This window comes from Gorilla gorilla, chromosome 5 (genome assembly GCF_029281585.2).
Source record: "Gorilla gorilla gorilla isolate KB3781 chromosome 5, NHGRI_mGorGor1-v2.1_pri, whole genome shotgun sequence".
Classification (NCBI taxonomy): Eukaryota; Metazoa; Chordata; class Mammalia; order Primates; family Hominidae; genus Gorilla; species Gorilla gorilla.
In genome coordinates this window covers 162,770,314-162,797,445 of record NC_073229.2, presented here as the reverse complement: position 1 = coordinate 162,797,445, position 27,132 = coordinate 162,770,314, and positions in this window count along the sequence as shown.

Sequence of the window (27,132 nt, the reverse complement as noted above, 5' to 3'; positions counted from 1 at the left end):
ATAGAGTGAGAACTGGTCTCGAAAAGAAAAGAAAAAGAAAAGAAAAGAAAAGAAAAGAAAAGAAAGCACTGAGTGGACCTTAAAATACCTCTGTGTTGCTTCATTTTAATTAATTAATTAATTTTTTTTTTGAGATGGAGTCTTGCTCGGTTGCCCAGGCTGGAGTGCAGTGGTGCAATCTTGGTTCACTGCAACCTCTGCCTCCTGGGTTCAAGCAGTTCTTCTGCCTCAGCCTCCCTAGTAGCTGGAGCTACAGAGGCATGCCAACATGCCCAGCTAGTTTTTGTATTTTTTTTAGTAGAGATGGGGTTTCACCATGTTGGCCAGGCTGGTCTCGAACTCCTGACCTCAGGTGATCCGCCCGCCTCGGCCTCTCAAAGTGCTGGGATTACAGTCATGAGCCACCATGCCCGGCCTGCTTCATTTTAAAGGTACTTCATTCTTCCTTGTATCCTGAAATCTCTCAGCACCAACAGGGAAGGCATTTAGGTGACACTGGAAAGTTACTTTCTGATGCCTTCTATAGGTACTAAGCTGACCCTGCCTGAGATCTTGCCTTGAGATCTGACTGGACTTAACTGAGCATTTGTGATTTGATCATCTTAAGGTATCTCAAGCACTGAATGAGAAACTGGAAGTTTCTTGTGTATCTGGGTTATACACTCGGTCCATTCTAATTTCAATAGCACCATTATTTCTGCATATGTTATATAAGGAGAAAAAGACCTTAAAGAGTTCTAAATCTTTCTGTTTTTTTTGAGACGGAGACTTGCTGTGTTCCCCAGGCTGGAGTGCAATGGTGCAATCTCGGCTCACTGCAGCCTCAGTCTCCTGCATTCAGGTGATTCTCCTGCCTCAGCCTCCCAAGTAGCTGGAATTACAGGTGCCTGCCACCGCACCCAGCTAATTTCTGTACTTTTAGTAGAGATGGGCTTTCACCATATTGGCCAGGCTGGTCTCGAACTCTTGACCTCAGGTGATCCACCCACCTTGGCCTCCCAAAGTGCTGGGATTACAGGCATGAGCCACTGCGCCTGGCCTTACATTTTTTTATATAGTACTGGTTTCCATAAAACACTATATTATGTAGAATTTGTTTTGAAAAAATATGTAATAGAATCCAAAACAATTAGGTAGCTCAGAGTGTTTTCTTAGGTTATACTCTGTGCCTGGGTCGAGAGGTAACAGACAATTAGGATCCAAATTTTACAGCTAGATGACTTGGACACACAGAGAGTAGGTGACTTGCTGATGATTAAACAGGGAATCTGATGGATCTCCAGGCCCTAAGCTCTGACCTTGGACTCTTGCACTTTTTGCAGTCTAATGTTTGGAAACATATGGGTGAACCTGAATTAAAGAGAAATACATGTAAGTCCATTTACTTTAATTTCATTTTCATTATTGTACTTAAGAGTGTGAGGATGCAGTCGTCTTTGAATAAAAGCAGCATTCAGTATTAGTGGGATTGTTTAGCTTCACCCACCCTACCACAAAGAGATGAGGAAACGCTGGACGTCGTTTTAGTCTGGTCAGCAAATCCAAATCTGTGAGCATTGTGGAGAAAGGGTCTATGTTCACATATATTTTTAGTAGTTCTTAGAAGAAAGACAAATGTTGCTTTTTTTTTTTTTTTTTTTTTTTCTTCCAGATGAAGTCTTGCTTTGTTGTCCAGGCTGCTGGAGTGCAGTGGCATGGTCATGGCTCACTGCAGCCTCAAACTTCTGGGCTCAAGCCATCTTCTGACCTCAGCCTCCAGACTAGCTGGGACTACAGGTGTACACCACCACATCTGGCTATTTTTTTTTTTTCCAAGATGGAGTCTTGCTCTGCCACCCAGGTTGGAGTGCAGTGGCGCAGTCTTGACTCACTGCAACTGCCGCCTCCCAGGCTCAAGCGATTCTCCTGCCTTAGCCTCCCAAGTAGTTGGGACTACAGGTGACCACCACCATGCCTGGCCAATTTTTGTATTTTTGTAGAGACAGGGTTTCACCATGTTGGCCTGACGGGTCTTGAACTCTTGGCCTCAAGTGATCCATCCACCTTGGCCTCCCAAAGTGTTGGGATTACAGGCGTGAGCCACCACGCCTGGCCTAATTTTTTTAAAAATTATTATTTGTAGAGATGGGGTATCTCTACAATTATTTGTAGAGATGTTTCCTGAGCTGGTCCTGAACTCCTGGCTCCTATGATATGATCCTCCTGCCTCGGCCTCCGAGAGTGCTGGGATTATAAGCATGAGCCACTGTGCCCTGCCAAAAGCTGATTTTTAAGAAGGTGGGGGACAGTTTCACCTGCGCACCGCCTTCTCTGCTGGAAATCATCATCAAGGTCACTGATGACATTATCATCGTCACTGGGGAAGTGCTGGCATAACCTGTAGGTCAGTGCTTCTCAGTCATAAGAAATATTTTTATTATCTTTTTTCTACCCTGAAATGAGTATCACATAGCCAATATAATACATCTATTCATGCATGCTTAAAAAGTCAATATAATGTCCTACCTGCAATGTAAGGAGAAATTAAAGAAGGCCATTTTTACCTTTTCATATTCATTGCTCAGACAAAACTGTACTTACTGGAAGATGGAATGAAACCGTTGGATGCTTACATGTGTGTGGAATTACCATGATGAAAAGCTAGTGACTCAAACACTACAAGCGGTTAGGTGGTCAGTGATATGATTTTTCAGAAATGGTGAACAATTCCTGCCAAAATTCCAAAGTAAGCAAACTGAAGTGATCTTTCTATTCAGTGTTAGCTGTGTTCCAGGAAATTTTGGCATACATTAAAGTCAAACACAAACATTGTATTTTTATGTAATAAAAATATCATGATATAAGAGGTTTTTTAACCAACGAAAACATGTAAAGCCTTTTAAATCTATCAGAACAGGACAATATACTGTCACACACATTGTATGATTTCTAGTAAACCTGCTGCCTGCCCACCAAATGCCAGTGGTGTTACCCAACTATCCTGATGACCCAGAATGCCCCACACATTTCCAAGATGCCTGCTAGGGTGAGACACTACTCTTGTTGAGAACTTCCTTTCATTTTCTCCTGCTTTTTGATGATTTGCTTACTGTTTAGAAGTAGGCACTCTGTCATACCTTCTAATTTTTCTGGCTCTCATAGGGTGGTGGTGTGTGGGGGCATGGTGAGGGAAGAAGAAAAAATTGTAGTTTGTAGTGGTGGGGAAGGATCTGTATCAGCATTTTGAAGATTTTTTTTTTTTTGCATTCAAGAGGGAAGGTGAAACTCTATCCTTAATAGTGTTTGACACCTCAAAGCACTATTTGATGTGAAGCAAAAATTTGCTTTTTGCATTTTTTAAAGCAAATGGGAAATAAATCATTTGACCCCATTATTCTTCCTAGTTAACCTGGAGATTATGTTAAATACTGTTGTGAAAGGAGTGTGAATTGGAATGTTTCTTAGGAACACCTATTTAATATTATTGTCTGTAAAATTTCAAAGCCTGGCAACCACTGAATTTTGGGCATCACAGTAGAATCAGTGATGACCCCTTGGTGTGACTCTGTCATTTATAAGAGTGTTGCTGTGTTTGACTTGTGTATACCAGCAATCAAGCTGATAGAGTTGAAACAGTATTTGCTATGACATAATAGCAGGGGCCTTTTATAATATTGTCCCCAAATCATGACAGTTGTGTTGCATTTGAGATTTATACCTTATAAGGATACACTTCTCTGCATCCCCGATGCCCAAAGCCATGTTTGTTCAAGGAGCCTGGTCCCCAGTTTCAGTGGAGTAGATGAGGTTGAACAGCAGTCCCAAGATGGCAGGGTTTCCTCCTAGGAACTGTTATTGAAAGGGAAGAGGAAGAGAGAGGAAGAAGGAGAGAATGAGTGGGAGAGAGCAAAACTGAGAGATCCTATTTCTCTGGGTAGTCGATTTGGGTGCTTGGGCTGAAATCAAGATGTTGGCCTGGTTGATTCCTTCTGAAGGCTGTGAGGGAAGGATCTGTTCCAGGCCACTCTCCTTGGCTTGTAGATGGTCGTCTTCTCCCTGTGTGTTTTTACACTGTCTTCCCTCTATGCATCTGTCTCTGTGGCCAAATTTCCCTATTCAATAAGGACCAGGCATACTGAATTAGGGCTTACTTTAATGACCTTATTTTAACTTGATTACCTCTGTAAAGACCCTATATCCAAATATGGTTATTAGGGTTTAGGACTCTGCCATCTTTTTTCAGAGGACACAATTCAACACCTAAGACGTGCTCTAAGCCACTGCCCTGCTGTATGGACCGGGAAGTACAGGAAGGTGATTTGCAGAGAGAAAGAGTAAGGCACAAACGACATGGAAAGAAACGACTTCACAGATTATTGACTCTTTTCTCATTTTTCCTGGACATGAGTTGTATTACTAACCTTGGGTTCAATGAGCTAGCATTGTGGGCTTCTAACATGTTCCCATTGCTTAAATGTAGTTGCTGTTATGTTTAGCTAAAAAATGCTAACTAATATGATAACCAAATTGGGACAGGCATTGTAGTATGACACTCTAAGGATCTGGGTGTTACCTGCGGGTCTTGTGAAGCCTTCGCCGGTTAGATGAACTGGAAAATGGGAAGCAGGAAGAACTATTAGAAGCCCATTCTCATGGAATTATGAGGTAAGGGAGAGTAAGGAGGAATGGAACCTGTAGATTTTGGTTCTTTTTAGAGTACCTGTTACTGTACAGATCCTTTCATTTAACTGGGGCCCAAATTAAGGACATGGATTAAAGAGATTCAAAGAGGGAGAGGGAGGAACCCATGTTGACTTAGAACTTTCTACTTTGGCTGGGCGCGGTGGCTCATGCCTGTAATCCCAGCACTTCAGGAGGCTGAGGCGGGCGGATCACGAGGTCAGGAGATCGAGACCATCCTGGCTAACACGGTGAAATCCCGTCTCTACTAAAAATACAAAAAATTAGCCGGGCTTGGTGGCAGGCGCCTTTACTCCCAGCTACTCGGGAGGCTGAGGCAGGAGAATGGTGTGAACCCGGGAGGCGGAGTTTGCAGTGAGCCGAGATCGTGCCACTGCACTCCAGCTTGGGTGACAGAGCGAGACTCGAGACTCCGTCTCAAAAAAAAAAAAAAAAAAAAAAAAAATTCTACCTTAGGTAGTGGGGTTGATAGGTTTGGTGTTAACTTGACAGAGACTGTGTTTGAGGAGACAGAATTCTGATTTGGAAATGTTGAGTTAGGACATAGGCAGCCAGGAAAGCTGGGCATGGTGACTGAGGTGTCCGTGCTGAAAGCATTTTTGGAGAGTCATTGTAACATGTTATGGTGGTGGAAGCTATGTTCACTGGAAGCTATCACCAGGGAAAAGAAGAGAGAATCCCAGAAAGGGCCGTGTATCAACATCACCTTTGGAGGTGCAGTCTGAAGAAAAGGGTCAGCAAAGAAGATGAAAGCAAAGAAGCAGTTACCTGATGTAGCAGTGAGGCTTAAACACACTCTGCAGACATTTATAATTTATAAGCATAGTGGGGGCAAAAGTTGTGAAGTTGTGTTGCTGTGGGTGGAGGCAAGAATTGTGCATAAAAAAAAAGTGGAAGCATGGCTGGGCATGTGGTCTTGGCATTTTGGGAGACCAAGGCAAGAGGACCGCTTGAGGCCAGGAGTTTTGAGACCAGCCTGTGAAGCATAGCGAGACCCTGTCTCTATGGTGAGTGGGGGAAGCTACTCTGGAGGCTGAGGTGGAAGAATTGCCTGAACCCACGATTTCAAGGCTACAGTGAGTTGTGATCACACCACTGCACTCCAGCCTGGGCAACAGAGCAAGACCCTGTCTTTGAAAATAAAAACACAAAACAATAACAAAAAAGATAGAGGCAACAGCATAGATTGTTCCTTCAGGATTTCAAGAAGAATAGAGAATGACTGCTTGAAAGGAAGGCAGGTTGGAAGAAATATTCCCACAGGAAGGGGGAAGCCCACATTCCTCCAGATATATGCTACTTAAAATAGCCACTATTTATGGAGGCATGTGTAACGTGCAAAACTGACTAAATGCTTTATATACATTCTCCAAGCTGCCCCTTCGCACACACGTGGAGCTTGAGAGGAAATGCCAGGCAAGTTACCAGATCCTTCTGTGTCCCTCAGATTCGTACAGTTTATACAAGATCAAACCAATTAAAAAGCTCAGGTCTATCTAAATCTAAAGCCACCCCATCCCTCCCTGAAAAATCTCTCTATAACAAAAATGAATTCAGAATATCAGCTAAATACAAAAACAAAACAAGCAAAACAAAACAAAAAAACCCTGGAATTAAATTCAGCCCATCGCTTGGAAATTTTTAAATGGGATTTGCCAGGCATTCTGCATTATTGAATTAAGTGAATGACAATAGGCTAAAAAGTAAATGTAGAAATGGCAGTAAGAGGCAGAGGGGTCCTGCTTGGTTTGGAAAGAAATTGATCTGGGGTTAGACGTGTCAATGAACTAATAGGAGTGAAACTTCAGACTTCCTAGGTGGCAATTTGGGGAAAAATATCAGGTAATAGAAAGCTAGGCCAGCACTTTCCATAAAGTTTCCAATACTTGTCAATACCGAAAGGAGAACAACTAAGCAATGTAGATATGAGTGTCAGAAAGCAAGAAAGACATGAGTTTGAAACCAGACTAGGAGATGAGAAAGTCAAAGATGAACAAAGGAAAATAAAAGAGAAAGGAGAGAGTGAAAGAGACCCTCCAACCCCCTCAAACGACAACTATCAGTAAGAATGAAAGGGACAAATTCCATTTATTCATTAGTGAATTCCACTAATTAGTTCTCCATTGGGTAACGTTAATACATGCCACATCTTTTATTGTATATATAAAAGGGTATGTGTAAAATAAAACCGTGCCTTTCACAAATTTCAAAGTTACGTACCATTTGTTGTAATCGTGCCTTCTCACTCACATTCCACTGCCTTCCTGTCTTCCTGAGTGTTAACCCCACTAAGATCAGACCACGTGTTGCCCTCCTTCATCCTTGGGTCTTTTAGCAGTTAGTTTCCTCTCTACCTGGTGTGTGGCAGCCCTCAAGAAATACACATTCATTCTACGTGTTAATTCATTTCCACTTAATGCAGGAAAATTAAGAGATTGAGGTCTTCATTAGAGGATTTCAGATACCTATCAACAATTCACGAGCACAGTAAAATACATACTTTTGTTTTATCTGGAGTTGGAACTAAGAAATATGAAATTGTAAGTTTACATTAGATTTCCACATTTTTAGAATGTTGTCTGTTAACCCTTAGCTTTTGATTACAAATCTGCATTTCTCTTACTTTTAACCCCAAATGACCTGTTGGTAAACCTACTAGATACTTTTATATTTAAATGTAGCTGTTGAATTGATGTAAGGCTATATGTGACATAAAAGAACAATGTTTGTTTTTGTTTTTTTGACACAGGGTCTTGCTCTGTCGCTCTGGCTGGAGTGCAGTGGCGTGATCTTGGCTCACTGCAACTTTTGCCTCCCAGGTTCAAGCTATCCTCCCACTTCAGCCTCCTGAATAGCTGGGATTACAGGAATGTCCCACCACACCTGGCTAATTTTTGTAGCGATGGGGTTTCACCTGGTTGGCCAGGCTGGTTTCCAATTCCTGAGCTCAAGTGATCCTCCTGTCTCAGCCTCCCAAAATGTTCGGATTACAGGCATGAGCCACTGGGCCTGGCCGTAGCAATGTTTTGAGTTTTTTTGGTTTTTAATTTTTTTCTAACTTTTAATTGAAAGATAACATGCATACAGGGAAGTGTGCATACTTCATTGCTGTCGGGTGTGCTGAGGCCGACTTTTCACAGTAGAGGGTGATTGGTTTGTCCTGCTGCTTACAGGTACTTTACCAGCTCATAATGTTCACTTCTTGGTCTCCCTAATGTGCAGCTGCTAAAGGAAGCAAGGAGTCCACACTAGAATAACCAAAAACGAACAACATGTACCCGGGACCTGGAAGTGAGGCATACGGTGATGTTTGATTTGAATTTTGGACTAAAGTTCCGTGATGATTAATAGCACAGGCAACCAAATGAAAAACTTGTCAAATCAATAGTTATATAGATTTTACTATTAAAAGGAAATAACAGTATCTGAGATGGAATTAAAATTTCCAGGCTCCTGAAATCATTTCCTGTAAATTCTTTGTTCTTTAGGCTATATGACACCAGATCAAAACTTCGGAAACTAACCAGCCATTTTTATGGATTGATGCTTCATATGCCAGCACTGAATTAGGCTTTTGTATTCTATTCGCTGTTTGCAGGTCTTAACTTTTTGTTTTTCTTTTTGAGACAGAATCTCACTCTGTCGCCCAGGCTGGAGTGCCGTGGTGCAATCTTGGCTCACTGCAGCCTCTGCCTCCCAGGTTCAAGCAATTCTCCTGCCTCAGCCTCCTGAGTATCTGGGATTACAGACATCCGCCACCACACCTGGCTAATTTCTTATATTTTTTTGGTAGAGACAGGGTTTTGCCACATGGGCCAGGCTGATCTCCATCTCCTGGTAGGTCTTAACTTCTGATTGCAAGGCGGGAACCCTGAGCACTTCAAACTCTGCTTGAGAGAGTTTTTCTGTCACGCTTAACTCACTCAAGGTAGGAATGAATAATTTGCTGCTGCGGCTGCCTCTAGAGACTATTTTAAAGGATTATCTCATGGAAGCTTTCAGAACTTCCCGCCCACCCCCGCCAATTGAATGTGGGTGAGAAACGGACGTGAACTTAAAAAACTTACCAAGCTTGGTTCACCTCTCAGGAGCAGGTCTGCTTAAATTAGCTGCATCGAGCTCCTCGATGTCCTTTTGCGGTGCTGCTGATTCTTTCAAGAACCTTGGCTACCTTGCCAAATGTATCACTCCTTTATAATCGTAAGCGTTTTAACAAAAGAAATACAGTTCAGTTTCTGCACTTGGTTTTAAATGTCATGATGTGTCTCAGCAATCCACTTAGTCCATCAAAATCACATTTTGACTTGTCCACATAATCCTTTTAGACTGTTTCTGGATTTATTAAGTGCTTTTTCATGCAGTTGATGAAAAAGCTTTCATTTTAAAAATAATTTCCACATGACGCTGGAGGCCTCCCATTGTAGTTTAACAATAGTTGAGATGTTGTATTGTTTATTCAAAACTGCCAAGTAGCGTCAGTGCTGGTGGATGGGAACCCTGGATGGAATGCTGGGAGAGCCCTGCGGAGGTAATTTAACCTCTTCGTTGTTCAGTCCTGATGTCCAGTGGGTTTCAGCAATGTGTCTAGGTTTACTCCATTGCCAGGCAGAGGTAGATTCTGCCTCCTCTGCCCCTTTGCCTTCCTTGGATCGACCATTGACTACCGGAAGGCATTCAGACCATTACCTTTCTATGCCTTTTCCTTTGCATAAGACCTGCAAAGGAAAACATACTTTCATCCTGGATATTTTTTGGTTTTAGCTTCCAAGTAGGGTTTATGGCCTTTTTTTCTTTTGGGGTTGGGAAGAAGGGCAGTGTTGGAGGGGAAGAGACCCAGAAACACCACCATGCTAATAATAAGGAGGAGAAAGTCAGGCCATGTTGGAGTCCCTCTGCCAATTATACAGATCGTGGCACATAGGTGCAAGGGTGGCATGGCAACCTCTGGACCCCTCAGTTTCCACTTTCTCTTACCCATTGTCTCCATAGGACTCAGCGTTTTGTTTCCAAAATCTTTCAACTTCACCTGTATGCTGTGTTATTCTTACCCATTCATTGTACATAAATATCTTTTCTGCTGATTAAAAAAATTCAAGAAAGGAAAGAAGGAGAGAATCTTTTTATAATTGATTCCAGGTTCCCCTATGATATTGAAGTTATTGAAATTCACTTTTGTAAAAAAGACTTAATATGTCTGTTTTAAAAAAAGAGATAGGGTGTCACTCTGTTGCCTAGGCTAGAGTACAGTGACAGGATCCCAGCTTACTGCAGCCTAGAACTCCCGGGGCGCAAGTGATCCTCCCACCTTGACCTCCTGAGTAGCTGGGACTACTGATGCTTGCCACCACAGCCAACTAATTTTTAAATATTTTTTGCAGAGACAAGATCTCGTTATGTTGCCCAGGCTGGTCTCACACTCCTGACCTCAAGTGACCCTCCTGCCTTGGCCTCCCAAAGTGCTAGGATTACAGGCATGAGCCACTGTACCCAGCCTATATCTTTACTTTTAACTCTCTTCCTCTTCTTAGTGGCTGGTCCTTTTCCTGACATATACTGCCTAGAGACTGTGTGCATAAAATAGCTCAAGTAAATATTATTTAGAAAGAAAATGGTTTTCAAAAAATCACTTTTTGTCTTCTGTAGGTGATTGACGTACTTAGAAGGCCTGCAGAGGCCTACACCCTGTGATGTATATTGTACAGTAGGCTTGGCTTCAGCACAGTGGGAATCTCTGGTTTTGAATTTCTAAAGTGACTTGCAAAGGTCCAAGACATATAGTGAAATGTTGAGTTGCAAATTAGGGTCATGTGCTGGATGGGGCTTGTGCTGGGGAACAGGGTCTGGGCTCATGTGTGAACCAGCAGCCAGCTAACCACAGCAGGTGGCCCCTGAACGATTTTGTGGTGCACTCCTTGTTTTAAGCACTTTGCTCCTTTCAAAGTACATTTTTCTTTCTTTGTGAAAATCATCTAGAAAAGAAAAAGTCCACTTTTGAGTGAGTGATACAGAGAAATCTGTAAACTTGGGGTCTCATTAAAATCTTGCTATGTAGCCCTTTCCTTGTCAGTGTCAATGTGCTCAATTTAAAGTGCACACCCTCTCAATTATTTGTCTGTTGTCTAGCTCTTCCTAGGAAGCAGAAGAGTGGTTTTCAGCTCTCGGTGCTGCTTATTGGGAATCGTATTGTATTTTGTAGATTCGGCAATGGGCCCATACATCTGTGGAGTGAAAAGCTCCCTAGGTGATTCTGATGTACAGCCATGGTCAAAAAACATTGAAATAGACAAGTGCATGAAGATCAAAGAGTTGAGGGAAAACACTCAACGATGTCACGGCAGTCCCCAAGAACAGGTACAGGGGCTGTTTTTGCTTAGAGCCGGGGAGGAGTTGCAGAAGCCCCGCGAAACTGGCAGTCCTATTGGCAGTAAATTAAGCTCTCAAGGATTGAGTTCTACGTAGCTTCATTCTCCCAAATGACTGAATAGATACTCCCACCTTGTCCTGAAATAGTTGTGAATGAGAATCTAACTGTTCTTTGCTACTGAATACCAAAAATACTAGTACTTTAGCCAAACCCTTTCTCTGTTGCTTAGAAGCTGCTGAATCAGTGTAGTGCATTTCTCCTATTTTATCCACATACCCCAACCACATAATTAATGTGATCAAAATAAACTGACCCCCACCACGTCCCTGGAAATTTACAGCAACATTAGCATGTCAAAGGCTGGGAAAGTCCTGTAGTGAACAAGACAAAAAACCTTTTAAAAACTTTGTTTGCCCTAAGCTTATTTGCATAGGAAGATACTTTTTGCTCCTATACCTACAACTGAACAGTTTTTCCTTAACACCAGTTTGGGAAAAACTGCCCAAGTCACTTTTTGATTCAGCAGTTTTCTTAGAGTTAATTTCTGACAGCTGAACCTCTCTTTAAAATCCTCTTTGAAGTTGGACTGAATTAACAAATGGAAGGCTTGGCAAAGCAGTTTACTAATTCATAACTCTATCCCTCAGCTTTCTTTGTGTTGCTAAATACTATAATCTTTGACCCGAAAGGAAGAATACTGCTAACAAGTAAATATTTAAAAGGTCCCATGAAATATAATGTGCATGAGTTTGTGCCTGGGGAGACCGTCTACTGGAAGAAAGAAATGACTCACTTTTCATCTCCTAATGAAAGTGAGTTTGTTGTTTTACAGTAGGTTAAAAGGAAGTATTTTGAGTGCTAAGGGCTAGATTTCCTTTTATTTTTAAATATAGTTAGCTGTTGGCCTCACTGATTTGAGAATTGCGTGTTAAATCATAATTCCTAAGTGCGTCAGCACTCTCTCTCTGTATGAGTGAATTAGCATGATTGTGAATGAATGAACTCTGTGCTACCAAAGCCCAGCATTTGGAACAGTGAGAGGAAACGGAAACGTGACTCACTGATGTACTTGAAGACTATGAAGGGGGGAATCACGAACTTCAGAGCCAGACCTGAAGCTTGGGAGAATGGGCAGAGCCTAGACTGGGGCAAGGACAACGGGATTCTAGTCCTAGCAGTGGTCCTGACTGCCTCCGTGTCAGTGCTGGAATCACAGAACCCGTCTACCTCCTGTGAATAAGAGGACATGTGAATTATTTGTCACTCGGATCATTTACAGTTTCAGGATTCAATAAGTCTTTGAATTCTACTGATTCTCTGGTTTGTGTGGAAGTGGGTGTGTATGTTTTAATGGCTTTCAGATGGGATTCATCCAGGCTCCATTAAATCAACTTTATTTTTAATTTTGAAGTGAACTGCCGTGACAGAGTTTGGCTAGGAAAGTCCATAACAGAAAATGAGGAAGCAAGTAAACTGATTTATAAGGCTGTGGGCAACTGACTTCCTGTGGCTGTGGCATTTGATATATAGAATGATATATATGTGATGCTTTTGGAGAAAAGTTAATTATTGTCTACAGGCAAAATTTTTGCTCCATCACAATTGCTTTTAAAAAGCTGAAATAGCAGCTCCTAGCCACCCTGTTTCATATGTCTTATGATATTTAGAAAATATTTAGACCAGCCCACTAAAATATATCCACACACATTTTTCCTTAAGGGCAATTACCTGCATACTTGTCAGTTTTCACTCTTTAGTTCTGGATATGTAGGGTTTTTTTTTGTTGTTGTTGTTTTTTGTTTTTTGTTGTTGTTTTTTGTTTTTTTGTGCGACAGTCTCGCTCTGTCGCCCAAGCTGGAGTGCAGTGGAGCAATCTTGGCTCACTGCAGCCTCCACCTCCCGGGTTCAAGTGATTCTCATGCCTCAGCCTGAGACTGTAGTAGCTGGGATTACGGGCGCCTGCCACCACCCCAGCCAATTTTTGTATTTTTAGTAGAGACGGGGGTTCCCCATGCTGGCCAGGCTGGTCTCAAACTCCTGGCCTCAAGTGATCCACCCGCCTCAGCCTCCCAAAATGCTGGGATTATAGGTGTGAGCTACCGCGCCTGGCCTATGTAGTTTTTACACAGTCATTTTTGTATATGAAGAATCTTGTGTTCTATTTTCATTCAGTTGTTTTCTTTCATGCAGGCTAAATTGACCTTGAAATGTGGGTGTGGGACCTATTAGAAATTACCTGTGCAATCTTGAAAAGTGATAATATGGGTATTTAATATTGTGTTTCGGGGAGCAGGAAACTAGTTTTCTTGAGGGTGATAATTAAATTCTCTTTAGTTTGATTATAGCTATGAGAATGCATTTATTGTCATGCAATAATTGAGCAAAAAACCCAAAAAACATTTTCAAATGGGAACTTTCAAAGTTACAGTCGTCTCCCTTTATCCATGAGGGATAGGTTCCAAAACCCTCGGTGGATGCCTGAAACCATGGATCCTGTGGAACCCTAGATACATTACGTTTTTCCAATCTGATAACCGAGTAGTCTGTTCAGTAACTCAGGAGAGTGTGTGTCCACAGCGTGGATCTGCTGCACAGAAGGATGATTCACGTGCACGTGCAGGGCTGGACAGAGCAGGACGGTGGGAGATTTCATCACGCGACTTAGAACCGCGCTCAATTGAAAACTTATGAATTAGCTGGGCAGGGTGGCTCACACCTGTAATCCCAGCATGTTGGGAGGCTGAGGCAGGCAGATCACTTGAGCCCAGGAGTTTAAGACCAGCCTGGGAAACACAGGGAGATAGCTCTACCAGAAAAAAACAAAAACAAACAAACAAACAAAAAAAAAAAACAAAAAAATCAGCCAGGCATGGGGGCGTGTACTTGTGGTCTCAGCCACTCAAGGGGCTGAGTTGGGAGGATTGCTTGAGCTCCAGAGGTGGAGGCTGCAGTGAGCTGTGATCAACACGCCACTGCACTCCAGCCTGGACAACATTGTGAGACTCCATCTCAAATAATAAAAGAAAAAAAGAGAAAACTTTTGAATTGTTGATTTCTGGAATTTTTCATTTAATGTTTTAGACCACGGTTAACCTCAGGTACCTGAATTCAACTGCAGAAAGCAAAACTACAGATAAAGGGGAGGGACTACTTTAAATAATATTTGAAAACTTTCATAATTTTATCTCTTTTTTCTGCAACTTAAGCCACAGTGTAATATTTAGCACCAGTGTTTCCCCCCTTAATAACTGGTATCAATAGCCCCTTACCTATTCCTTTTGCTGATTATATCCTGCAAATTCTCAAGTTCAAAAAGATAGGTCTGAGTGCCTCCTGAGTGCTCCGTGCTTGCCCCATACAGTCACTAGGTGGCAGTATTGCTGTTCTTTTTCTTGAGAGGAGGCGCTTCCCAGAGGATTGCCCGAGATCAATGGTCAATACACAGGCCTGCTGAAATCAGGATTAGAACCCAGCCCTGCCTGATTCAAATATTTGTGCTATTTGCCTCTCTCTGTGTTGTTCCAGCATATTTTTGAGAGGGGAAAGGAAAAGACTAAAGCTTTGCTTCTTACATTATCCAGTAAAATTTTATTGACCATCCACAAAGTTAAATTTTTTCTTAAGGAACTGATTATCACTGATGGACAGGTGAGGTGTCAGTGGTCTGACATCAGTAACCCACGGGCAAAGGAGGGAAATCCCATATGACCAGGCTTCCTGGTACTATGCCGGTTCTTCCAGTGGAGAGGGTAAACAGCCGCTTCAAGGGTCAGGGATGATGCTGAAGAGGATGGAGAACTGGGGAGTCCATACAGACAGGTTGGACTCTGTTGTGGGGGATGAAATGGAAGGCAGAGGAGCTTGGGTTTGATGAGGCAGAGGCCCCGGGATAGCAGTTTGACAAGATCAGGGCTGGAGTTGGTGGTTGATTGGGCAGGATGTGTAGGCCAAAAGGAAGAACCAGAGGGAAGAGGGGCAGGGGCTTTCCTCAGGGAGTGAGGGGAAAGGGAGAAAGGAGGGGCTTGACTCTTTGTAGTTTTATGCAAAGGGAGGTTATCTTTGAGTTTGGGAGGGAAGGTGGAAGTAGGCTTCAGGGAAAACCTAAAGGTTTGGAATAACCGGAGCAACATGAAAGGTATGAGTAGGCCGGGCGCAGTGGCTTACGCCTGGAATCCCAGCACTTTTGGAGGCCAAGGCCAACGGATCACCTGAGGTCAGGAGTTTGAGACCAGCCTGGCCAACAAGGTGAAACCCTGTCTCTACTAAAAATACAAAAATTAGCCGGGCATGGTGATGGGCACCTGTAGTCCCAGCTACTTGGGAGGCTGAGGCAGGAGAATCGCTTGAACCCAGGAGGCAGAGGTTGCAGTGAGCCGAGATCGCACTACTGGACTTCAGACTGGGCAACAGAGTGAGACCCTGTCTCAAAATAAAATAAAATAAAATTAAAATAAAATAAAATAAAGGAGTAGAAATATTGTAGAAAAACACTAGAGGCTGGCAATCAGGCTCAGAGCCAGCCCAGTCAGCACATTCAGTGTCTTCATTTGTGAGATGGCTGGGGACCCATGGAAGGATCAGTGTGGATGCCAAGGTGCAAGGGCCAAGGAAGAGGGAGTGCTGGGGATGCAGAGGCTGGGGCTGTGCTGACTCAGAGGAGCAGCCAGCTGAGGAGGGCGATTTGCTGTCTGATGTAGAGGATCAGAGGTTGTCAGCAGAGGGAAAGGAGTGTATTATCTAGAAAAAGAGATTGAAGATGCAAAGGAGGAAACCAATTCATTCCTACTGTGAGAAGGAGGTGGAATGAACAGGACAGGGAAGGCATAGATAAGGGTTTAGGGTAAAAGGAGGCTGGGGAGGGTACAGGTAGAGAGACTGTCACAGGCGACCCTACTGAACCCTCTGTGTGCTGAGCAGCGAGGGGCAAGCGAGTCTCTGCCAAGCCTCTACATTGCTGCCTACCCTGAGCACATGGTGGAAGGTGACTCCTCACCTGTGGGCAGGTTATGGCAGTGCCGTAGTGCACAAGCCAGCCAGGCCCTCGCTTGGCTCGTGAGGCCCCCAGGTGATTCTCTGGTCCTCTCCTCACATGCTGTGGTTGTCTAGGGTGGGCCCCGGGTCTGTATTTTAATAAGCACCCCGCATCATTTAGGGATCAGGTCATTTGATATGGCCCCTGGGATGCTGGCACGCCCTCTGTGCTTTCTCCTTCACGCCTCACCCATACTGTCCCATGAACGCACAGGATACACTTCTGAGTGTTAATCTCCAGGTTGTTGAAGCTAATGGATACTTGATTGCTTTCATTTTATGAGCCACCCTAAGATGTTAGTTGGATGCAGGATCCTTTGCGGGTTCCTACTGCAATTTTGGCGGGTGTTAGGATACAAATCCTCCCTCCCTGGTGGTCCACCCACCAGTTCTCTTCCTCTGCCTGTTTTTCTTGAGAATGGGTTGTTCTGTTCTGCCACCTGCTGGTCAACTACAGGCACTGCACGTCGTGTTCTGAGGGTGGCTCCATATGGAAGACCGGATTTCAAACATGATTTTCAGTGGGGTGTGTGGATGAGGTAAAAAGTCTTATTTCGAACAGGCGGGGATACTAACCACGATACTAACAAGAAGCCGTTAAAAGTCTTATTTCTAATAGAGCCATGTGCTCTAAGTCAAACCATTTACCCTTAATGTTGCAATATAAGAAAGTTAATTTCCTCTTCTCTAGAGCTTTCTTTTCACCCAAACTGTTAAAATTTAATAACAACAACACGTTTTAAGAGATCAGCTTGCTGTATTAATCTCAGAAGGAATGTTTTTTAATATGCCAAGTGTCTGTTCTATGGACAGATGATTCTGGTGGTTCAAGTCAGTGGTGAAGACAGATAGGTTCAAGCTCCATGCTGTTGGAGGGGTATGACCTTGGAAAATGGCTTTACTTAGACTCAGTTTGTTTTCAGTGTAGTTGCAGTGTCGTTATTTTATTTTTTATTTATTATTATTTTTGAGACGAAGTCTTGTTCTGTCACCCAGACTGGAGAGCAATAGCGTGATCTCGGCTCACTGCAACCTCTGCCTCCTGGGTTCAAGCGATTCTCTTGCCTCAACCTCCCCAGTTGCTGGATTACAGGCACACACCACCACACCCAGCTAATTTTTGTATTTTTAGTAGAGGCGGGGTTTCACCATGTTGCCCAGGCTGGTCTTGAACTCTTGACCTCAAGTGATCTGCCCGCCTGGGCTTCCCAAAGTGCTGAGATTACAGGCGCAAGCCACCAGGCACAGCCAGTTATTATTGTTATTATTTTAAACTGTGTCTGTTTCTGGGTCCCAACTTTGCTGATGACCTAGCCCTGAGAATTAATTTCTAACGATTTTATGGAGTACCTGCTAGGTGCTGGGCTGCACAGCAGTAGACTGCTGAGATGAGATTCCTGCCGCCAAGGGGCGAGCATCACCACTAGCACATGACCTTTCTGGTTCTGTTTCCTCATCTGTACCATGAAGGTGTATGATGGGATTATCTCTAAGCCCTTCTTGGGCCCCAAGGTTCTGTAACTTAAACAAACAAACAGTATAAAGTGTTTGGCTTAACTTTCCTAGTGACCGTGGGAGGCAGTGTCTGTTGTTGTGTCCTTCCTGATGGAGCCAGGTTGTGTCCTTTTAGACTCAGAGACCCATTGACCTTGGCATGTTCCATGGGAAGCTTCCAAGGCAGTGAATTTCAGGCTTTGCATCTGATGTGCATTTAAACATTTTAAAATATTAGAATCGAAAAAATGGCAGGCTTCTTCATTTTCTTCGTCTTTTAAATATTATTGTTTGAAACACAGAATCAGCTTTTAACTTGGCAGCTCTATCTATAAACAGAAAGAATGTAAACTTTCTTAAAGATCAGTAGTTCTTAAATGTAGGGTAGGAGGCTTACTTTACACAGAGCATGAAGCTTTTTTTTTTTTTTTTTTTTGACAGAGTTTTGCTCTTGATGCCCTCCCGAGTAGCTGGGATTGCAGGCGCCGGCCATCATACCTGGCTAATTTTTTGTATTTTTAGTAGAGACGGGGTTTCACCATGTTGGCCAGGCTGGTCTCGAACTCCTGACCTCAGGTGATCCACCCACTTCAGCTTCCCAAAGTGCTGGGATTACAGGTGTGAGTCACTGCTCCAGGCGCATGAAGCTGTTTAAAAACACAAGTGCCTCCAGGTGTGGTGGCTCACGCCTGTAATCCCAACACTTTGGGAGGCTGAGGTGGGCAGATCGCCTGAGATCAGGAGTTTGAGACCAGCCTGGCCAACATGGCAAAACCCCACCTCTACTAAAAATACAAAAATTAGCCGGGCGTGGTGGCATGCGCCTGTAATCCCAGTTACTCGAGAGGTTGAGACAGGAGAATCGCTTGAACCTAGGGGGCGGAGGTTGCAGTGAGCGGAGATTGTACCGCTGCACTCCAGCATGGATGACAGAGCGAGACTCCATCCCCAACCAAAAAAAACACACGCGCCCAACAAGAAACCTCAAACCCACTCTACCCATAACCTATTGAATAAGAACCTTTATGAAAGATGGCTCTGATGTTCAGCCATGGGTGAGAATGAAAGCACTGATGCAGTTTCAGTTGGGCCTGGCCCATCCTGTGTGGTTTGTTTTTGAGCAGCACCAGGCTGTCAAACACAGGGTACTCACAGTGTCCCAAGCCCTGTGCTTGGCTCTGGATCCTAAACCTCCACATGCTTACTGATCATCCCCTCTTTCACACTCTCCCCACTACCTTTATTAGGCTGGTGGCAGAACATTTGATGAGACTATTGATTTCTCTAGGTAGACTTTATTATGAAGCTTACCCTAGTTAAGTAAATTAGATTTTAATCTTTCCTCAGACCTCATTGTAATCTCATTTTGTAAAGGGTGTGTCTTCTGGAAGTGGCTGAGCATATATTGACATATTAATTCTTAAGTGGCTTTGTTACTTCTTAAGTGATGTTACTTACTGTACCTCAAGTGTAGGCTATACCCTGCTATAATTCCCTATGTGCTGAATAACTGATGTTGGACTATGTTATAAATTAAAGATTTTGGGCTGGGCACAGTGGCTTATGCCTGTAATCCCAGCACTTTGGGAGGCCAAGGTGGGCAGATCACTTGAGATCAGGAGTTCGAGACCAGACTGGTCAACATGGTGAAACCCTGTCATTACTAAAAATACAAAAATTAGCTGGATGTTGTGGTAGGTGCCTGTAATTCCAGCTATTTGGGAGGATGAGGCAGGAGAATCTCTTGAACCTGGATAGTGGAGGTTGCAGTGAGCCAAGATTGAACCACTGCACTCCAGCCTGGGCAAGAGCAAGACTCCATCTAAAAAAAAAAAAAAAAAAAAAAAAAGGTTTTGACACTATTAATTTTTTCTTCTTATTTATTTGTTTTTGTTTTTAGAGTTGGGGTCTTGCTGTGTTGCCCAGGCTAGAGTGCAGTGGCACAATCACAGCTCCACTGCAACCTTGAACTCCTGGGCTCAAGTGATCCTCCTGTCTCTGGCTCCCTTGTAGCTGGAACTATAGGCATTCACCACCACACCCAGCTAATTTTTAAGTTTTTTTTTTTTTTTGTAGAGACTGGGACTTGCCGTGTTTCCCTGGTCTTGAGCTTCTGGCCTCAAGCAGTCCTCCCACCTCAGCCTCCCAAAGTGCTGGGATTATAGGTGTGAGCTAACATTCCTTGCCTTTTCCCCCTATTTTGAAATGTAACTCACTTTTAACTAAGCATTTTCTTATCAACTGTAACCAGTGGTGTGTATTTTATGGAGCGATTCAGTGCCTGGTATTTTTCTTCTGTGTTCACTTTTTTTTTTCCTTAGAAAAATTACCAGTGAAACAAACTTTAGGATGGAACATAAGAGAGAGAGAAGTTTGACCAAATTTGGAGTTTTCAATTTTTTAAAATTTTTCAGTCGTTTAAAATAACTGACATTCCTTATGAGGTAAGGTAGCTATATTTGTGCTATTTTTGTAGTAATTTCCTTTAACTTGTCGGAATTTCACACTCTTCTTTGAACCATTCCTTGCCTCACATCCTTTAGTGAAGAAAAATATGCCTCACAAGTAGGTGAAATGACACAAGTTGGTCACTTTTAGAATTGTATTATTACAGGTGAGACTTGGGTGCTCATTTCTTCTCCTCATAATTCTGGCATGAGTGAAATATCTCCCTGATGGGAAATATTTTCCTGATGGGAATCTGACTCTCAATCCCAGCTCACCTCTCGCTCCCTGTACACACCAGGTGTAACTAATCATCTGCTTCCAGCCTTAGCCAATCATCTGTGCTGGTCCACCAGCCACATCTATTTCAAGGACTGCTCCTGCTGTTGCTGAAAATAACCTATCAGTTACTGAGTGCTAATAATGTGCGTTTCTCACTTAGTTTTCATAACAACTCTAAGAAATAAAGGCCCGGGTGTCTGTAGCATGCCGGGGTTCAAGGAGGGAAATGAGAGCCAAGGGTGAGTACAGCTGTTAAGGCCCTGTGGTCCTTACCCACACAGGTGCATTTTGCAGCAGCTCTGTTGTAGTTCTTCCTGTGTTTCAGGGAAATGCCTGCGTGGCTGGGCTGGGAGGAGGACGATTAGGAAGGAGAGTCTCTGGAACAAATGTCTCCGTCTGTGCTCGCCAGTCTCCATCAGTCCACTCCAGTCTGCCATCAGTGGAAAGGGCATGGTGTTTACTTTGTAGAGGTACTTCGTCCTTCTTTGAAGTTCTTCTTGATGGCGTATCTTCTATAGCATATAATGGTAATAGAAATTGTCTTGATTTAACACACCCAGTTTTGGTCCTGGGGAACAAGTGTTTCAACCTCAAATTTCTGAGTGTCTGAGTGTCTTATGTGTTCTTTAGGCCTTTTGTTCTCTACATTTCTCCTTATCGAATGAGTTCATTACTTTAAGACTGTAACAAAAGTAATTGCACAGGGACCACTGAAGTAGTCATTATGAAATTGGATTCCCCTTCACTAAATAGCCCTTCTACTTATGGATTTTGATGACTGTCGGGAGAGTTGGCAGTGCACATGGCTGTAAAAAAGTGTAGAGCTGAAGAGAAAAACATACAAAGATAAAGTCATCTTAAATTTTTTAAGTTTTAAAAGAGTGAAATTTTAATACACAGTATGTGAGAGAAACACAAACAGCTATGCCCTTAATCAAATTTGCAGATTGAATATAGAAACATAGAGATCAATTTTTAGATATATCCAGCTGTGAAGTGTTCATTTAATTACACAAACAAGGTTGTAGGAAAAGGATCAGGTGAATTAGTTTATAAGAGATACCAAGTCTATGGTTCCTTTAGTTGCAGAGTGAGTGGAAAGTTTTTAATGTTATTTTATTTATTTATTTACTTGAGATAAAATCTTGCTCCGTTGCCCAGGCCGGAGTGCAGTGGTGCATTCATAACTCACTGCAGCCTCAAACTCCTAGGCTCACGTGATCTTCCTGCCTCAGCTTCCTGAGTAGCTGGGACTATAGGCGAGCACCACCACATCCAGCTCATTTTATTTTTTGTAGAGACGAGGTGGGAGGTGGGGTGTGGGGAGTGTCTCACTTTGTTGTCCAGGCTGCTCTCCTACTCCTGGCCTCAAGTGATCCTCCCACCTTGGCCTCCCTCATATGGCAGATTGAGTTGTTGCAGTGGGGACTATAGAGTTGACAAAGCCTTAAAATATATGCTCTCTGGCTCTGTATCTAATCAAGCCAGATTAGATTATGTGGGGGAATATCAAAGGAGGTCCAGTAAAGAAACTTGAGTTCATCTGTCAGGAGAGAGTTGAACATGACGATGAACAGCATATGATGGACCAGTGCAGTTTAACAAACATCAGTTTAGTGCTTACTGTATGCCGGGTCCTGGGCACACAGTGACAGAAGCCTCAGTTCTTTCTCTTGGGTGGTTTACAGTCTGGAATGGCAAATGCATAATTTCAGATGCAACGGGTGAAGCGCAGCATCTCTCTGCGTGGGGTGTTACGGGAACACATAGCAGGGGTACCTCACATAGCCCAATCCCCGAGGTCAGGAATGGTGTTTTTAGAGCCTTTAACCCTTGGTAACTTGCCCAAGTAGGTGCCTGTGATAGATGAGATTCAGAAATATTCACCCCCTGCCCCCAAGTCCTTGGGCGAGTGGAGTTATTTCCCTTCCCCATGATGCTGGGCTTGGGCACATGACCTGCTTTGGCCAGTGGAAAGTGAGCAGCCCTCCTGCCTAGGAAGCTTCTGCAGCTGAGCTTGTGCTCTCTGGTGCCATTGCCATGGAAAAGACAGGCTTGGACTGGCCTGCTAGTCCTAGGAGGGGGAGGGACACCTGGAGGTCACCGCCAAGGTGACCAGCCATCCTTTGTACCCAGGACTGCCCCCATTTTAAAACTGCAGTTCCGTGTCCCAGGAAATTCCTCATTTTCAGGCACACGGGGACAGCCACCTTGGAGCAAAGCCACCTTCAGCCGAGTTCAGCCGAGATTCACGGCCCTGCAGATGACCCACTAGCTTGTGAGAAATTGTAAGTGATGACTGCTTTAAGCCACTGGGTTTTGCAGGAGTTTGGGAGGCAGCAGTAGTTAAGTGATACAGGACCCAATAAACATTTGCTTATTTGAATGGAGACAGCTCCCGGCAGAAGTTTTGAAGGGTGAGTAAAAGTAAAGCCGGTGGAAAAGATGAGAAATGTTCCAGAGATGGAGGAGATAAAGAGTCAAGGGCCTGGAGGCCTGGAGTGTGGTGTGCCTGGTGGTAGGGAGGACAGATTGAAGGTGCACAGCCAAAAGCAGGTCGCCCAGTTCCCAGGGCATGGCAGTAGCCCAGGGGAGACACCCGCAGGCAGTGGCCCTCAGCAGAGTTAAAGGGAAGGCTCCTGACTTGGGGTTGGGCGGATGCTCAGCTCAGAACCTTAGGTGAGATACTTCATCACATTCTTCCTCAGTATCTTCACCTATCAAATACATCTACACTGCCAAAATGGCAGCAGTGATCTGTCTAGAACAGGGTGACTGAAAGCAAATGGGTCATTATGACTATTTGCTTACTGATTTCAACATTTTTTGAAGTTTTTTTGGTCCCATCTCTTTTTTTTTTTTGGTCCCATCTCTTTTTTTTCTGTTCTTTTAAAAATATTTTACATTCTCATTCATGGTCATCCAGTTATTCCTCAGGGGAAAAGGGATTTTTTGGTATTGAAATGGAGTGCCCTGAAATTGTTGAAGATTATTTATAGTATTCCATTTACATATTCTCAGTGATTTAAAAACTGCTCTTTAAATTAAGGCCACTTTGGGCCAGGCACAGTGGCTCACGCCTATAATCCCAGCACTTTGGGAGGCTGAGGCGGGCGAATCACTTGAGGTCAGGAGTTCCAGACCAGCCTGGCCAATATAGTGAAAGCCCGTCTCTACTAAAAATACAAAAATTAGCCAGGTGTGGTGGTGTACGCCTGTAATCCCAACTACTTGGGAGGTGGAGGCTCAAGAATCGCTTGAACTTGGGAGGCAGAGGCTGCAGTGGCCGAGATCGCGCCACTGCACTCCAGCCTGAGCAACAGAGCAAGACTCTGACCCAAAAAAAAAAAAAAGAAAGAAAAAGTAGAACCTCAAAATCTAATTTTTTTTCCTCATTCAGAGCATTCTGATATAACAGAGTAGACTACAAGATTCAGAAAGTAAGAGCCTGAGGCCACACCAACCCAGTGTCACTGCCTCTCAACACTTGGTGTAAATGCTTGCAGATCCTGCTTTGATTTTTTTTCCTGAATTTTTTTTTTTTTTTTTTTTTGGAGACGGAGTCTCACTCTGTCACCCAGGCCGGAGTACAGTGGCATGATCTCGGCTCACAGCAACCTCAGTCTCCCGTGTTCAAGCGATTCTCCTGCCTCTGCCTCCCAAGCAGCTGGGATTACAGGCACACACGACCATGCCCGGCTAATTTTTGTATTTTCAGTAGAGACGGGGTTTCACCATGTTGGCCAGGCTGGTCTCGAACTTCTGACCTCAGGTGATCCTCTCACCTCGGCCTCCCAAACTGCTGGGATTACAGGTGTGAGCCACTGCGCTCAGGCCTGTGAAAAATTTCTCTGAGTTGCTAGTTGTTGGCAACTTAAACTGCCTCTACTCATTCCCTGTTAGGCCTAGTCTTCCAAACTTTTGCTTTTATGAACAACACCAAAAAAGGACTGATAAGGAATTAGAAAATTTGAAAAGTACAAGTGCAAAAAATCTCAGAATTCTTACAAAATGAACAGAAATGCTTAAAGATAGAGCAGGTTGCAAAACTCCCATTGGTACTCCACTGCATCAGTTTCCTACGGCTGCTCTAAAAAACCACCACAAACTTGGTGGCTTAAAACAACGGAAATTTATTCCCTCATAGCTCTGGAGGCCAGAAATCTGAAATCAAAGTGTTGGCAGGGCTGCATTCCCTCCAGAGTTTCTAGGGAAGATCCAGTTCTTTGCTTCTTCCAGCTCTGGTGGCTGAATCACTTCGATCTCAGCTTCTGTGGTCACATTGCCTTTTCCTCTTCTGGCTGAAACCTCCCCCTGCTTCTCTCTTTGAAAGGACACATGTGATTGCGTTTATAGCCCGCCCAGGGCTATATTAGCCCGCGCTAATCCACCATAGTCTACATCTCCAGATCCTTAACTGAATCATACCTATGTATCTTTTTCCCATGTCAGGTAACATTTATAGATTTCTCTCCCTCCACCCATGCTAATACTTAAAGAATTGGTAATTGTGGGGCTATTAATTTTCTACCAAGTTATTGTGTTTGCCAAACGACTGTGTTGGCCAAATTCAGTGGTGTACTGGAGCCAGCACGTACTGACTATGGGAGCCAGTTCTTAATTTCAGGATTTTAGCAGGCTGGTTGTTAAATTGTTGGTAGCTTGAAAGTGGCCATGGTGGGAGGCTTTATATCATGGAAACTGGCAAATATGTATTATAAGTCATGGCTTCCCACATCCCTCATCCCCGCCCCAGAGAGCCAGTTTACTAACACACCACTGGTTGGCTAAATCTCCCGACCGCTAGAAAACTCAGCTAGAGAGTACATCTCATCCCGAAGAAATTACTCCAGCCCAGAGGCTTGACTCAGGCCTACTACTTGTTTCTTGTATTTCTTTTTTTGCAGTATGTTGAAAGTAACTGTGCATATCTGTCTCCTACAACACATTTTATACTCCTCTAGGGGAGGGCCCTATCTTTTGTGCTTTAGAATCAGTCTGCCTGGCCCATCTCCTAGCAAGAGATCAATAAATATTTGAACTGATCCCTGTAACTGGGCTCTTTGCCATTTCTGGAGGTGATGCACATACTGATGCCTAGCTGCAATAATTCTAAATATATGTATTGGCATTTCTGTCTCTTTCCTTGTTTGGAAACGTACTCGATATTTTTGCTTCCTGGGTGCTCCTGATTAAAGAATTTTGTTACTTTATATTCAATTCTGTTAATAGATTATTAAAAGTAAGATTTATCTGCTTCACTGGAAATCACTGCTTGTATCAAGCAATGTGTCACATATATTTAGCATGTAGGAGTAGCACAGTAAAAGTAGGCTGAATTGATAGAATGTTAAAAGTCAGATATATTCGGTGTAAGCACTATAGAGCCATAGTGAGTATAGTTTTAAAGATAGAGTTAAATAGAATAAATGCTTTAGAAGGTCACGTAAGGTCGATTGGAAAATTCTTTGTAATTTTTTAAACATCTACTAGGAAAAACTGATGTGAAAAAATTTTCCACTGGCATGGAGCAATTCAGTTCACCTAGTAGAACCCAGCAGATCCCAGCCTGTGTGTGGATTATCAGGTAGAATGTAGGCTGCTTTTTGATTTGGCTCACTCTTGATTGCACTGGGCTGGTCTGGATCATTGGATTCTGAAGTTCTCGTGGATGGAAGCAGTGAAGATGTCCTAATAAATGAAGAAAAGCATACGCCTATCAGTTAATAAGCTTCTTTCTTCCCAAAGTGAAACAGTATGGCCATATGAATGGGGTTTTATTATTAACCCTTTAATTCGGATTGTATACTTTTTGCCAGTTTATACATTTTTACTTTTGCTTTTTGTGATTTAGTGATAAAGGAATGATTGCTATAAAGGCCTAATTATCTCCTTACGCTGAAACTTGTTAAGATCAAAATAAAAAGGTAACATGGAAATGATGGATGGTTCCATTTTTTTCACCCTGTCAACCAACATTGGCTAAATGCTGGCTGTGTGTAAGGTATTATAAGGCAGGGGTCCCCAAACCCCAGGCTGTGGCCTATTAGGAACCAGGCGGCTCAGCAGGAGGTGTGCTGTGGGCAAGCGAGCATTGCTGCCTGAGCTTCACCTCCTGTCAGACAGGCAGCGGCATTAGATTCTCATAGGAGTGCGAACCCTGTTGTGAGCCATGCATACCAGGGATCTAGGTTGCACACTGCTTATGAGAATCTCATGCTGCTGATGAGCTGAGGTGGAAGTTTCATCCTGAAACCACCCCCTACCCTGCTGTCCATGGAAAAATGGTCCTCCATGAAACTGGTCCCTGGTGCCAGAAAGGCTGGGGACCACTGCTGTAAGGGACAGGAAGATGACAGATGAGCTTCCTGGCCTCAGGGGCATTATAGTCTAGCACTGTGCTAACTTAAACACAGTCTGTGCACTGGCATCACTTGGGCGCTTCTAGGAGTTCAGAATTTCAGTCCCTTCCCCAGACCTGAATCACACTCTGCATTTCAATAAGATCTCCTATGATTTTAAGTGCTTAATACAATTTACAAAAAAAAAGAAAAACTGGTTGAGTAGATTAAAAAAATAATAACCACAGTGATCACTGGAGAGGCTATAGGAAAGGTATCAAGAACAAAAGAAGTCATGATTTTTAAAAAAGTTATTTATTTGGAATTTTATTTTGATCTCAGAATAAGTTTGCCCTTGGTCTTCTTATATTAGAAGAATCTCAAAGTTGATGCTGTTTTAGGGTTTCTTGTAATCTGAACTCCTTAGGTTGGGGACATTTTCTTGGTGAAAGTTGGTACAGATGTTGCATTCTTGGTTATGTACTGCTTACCAAG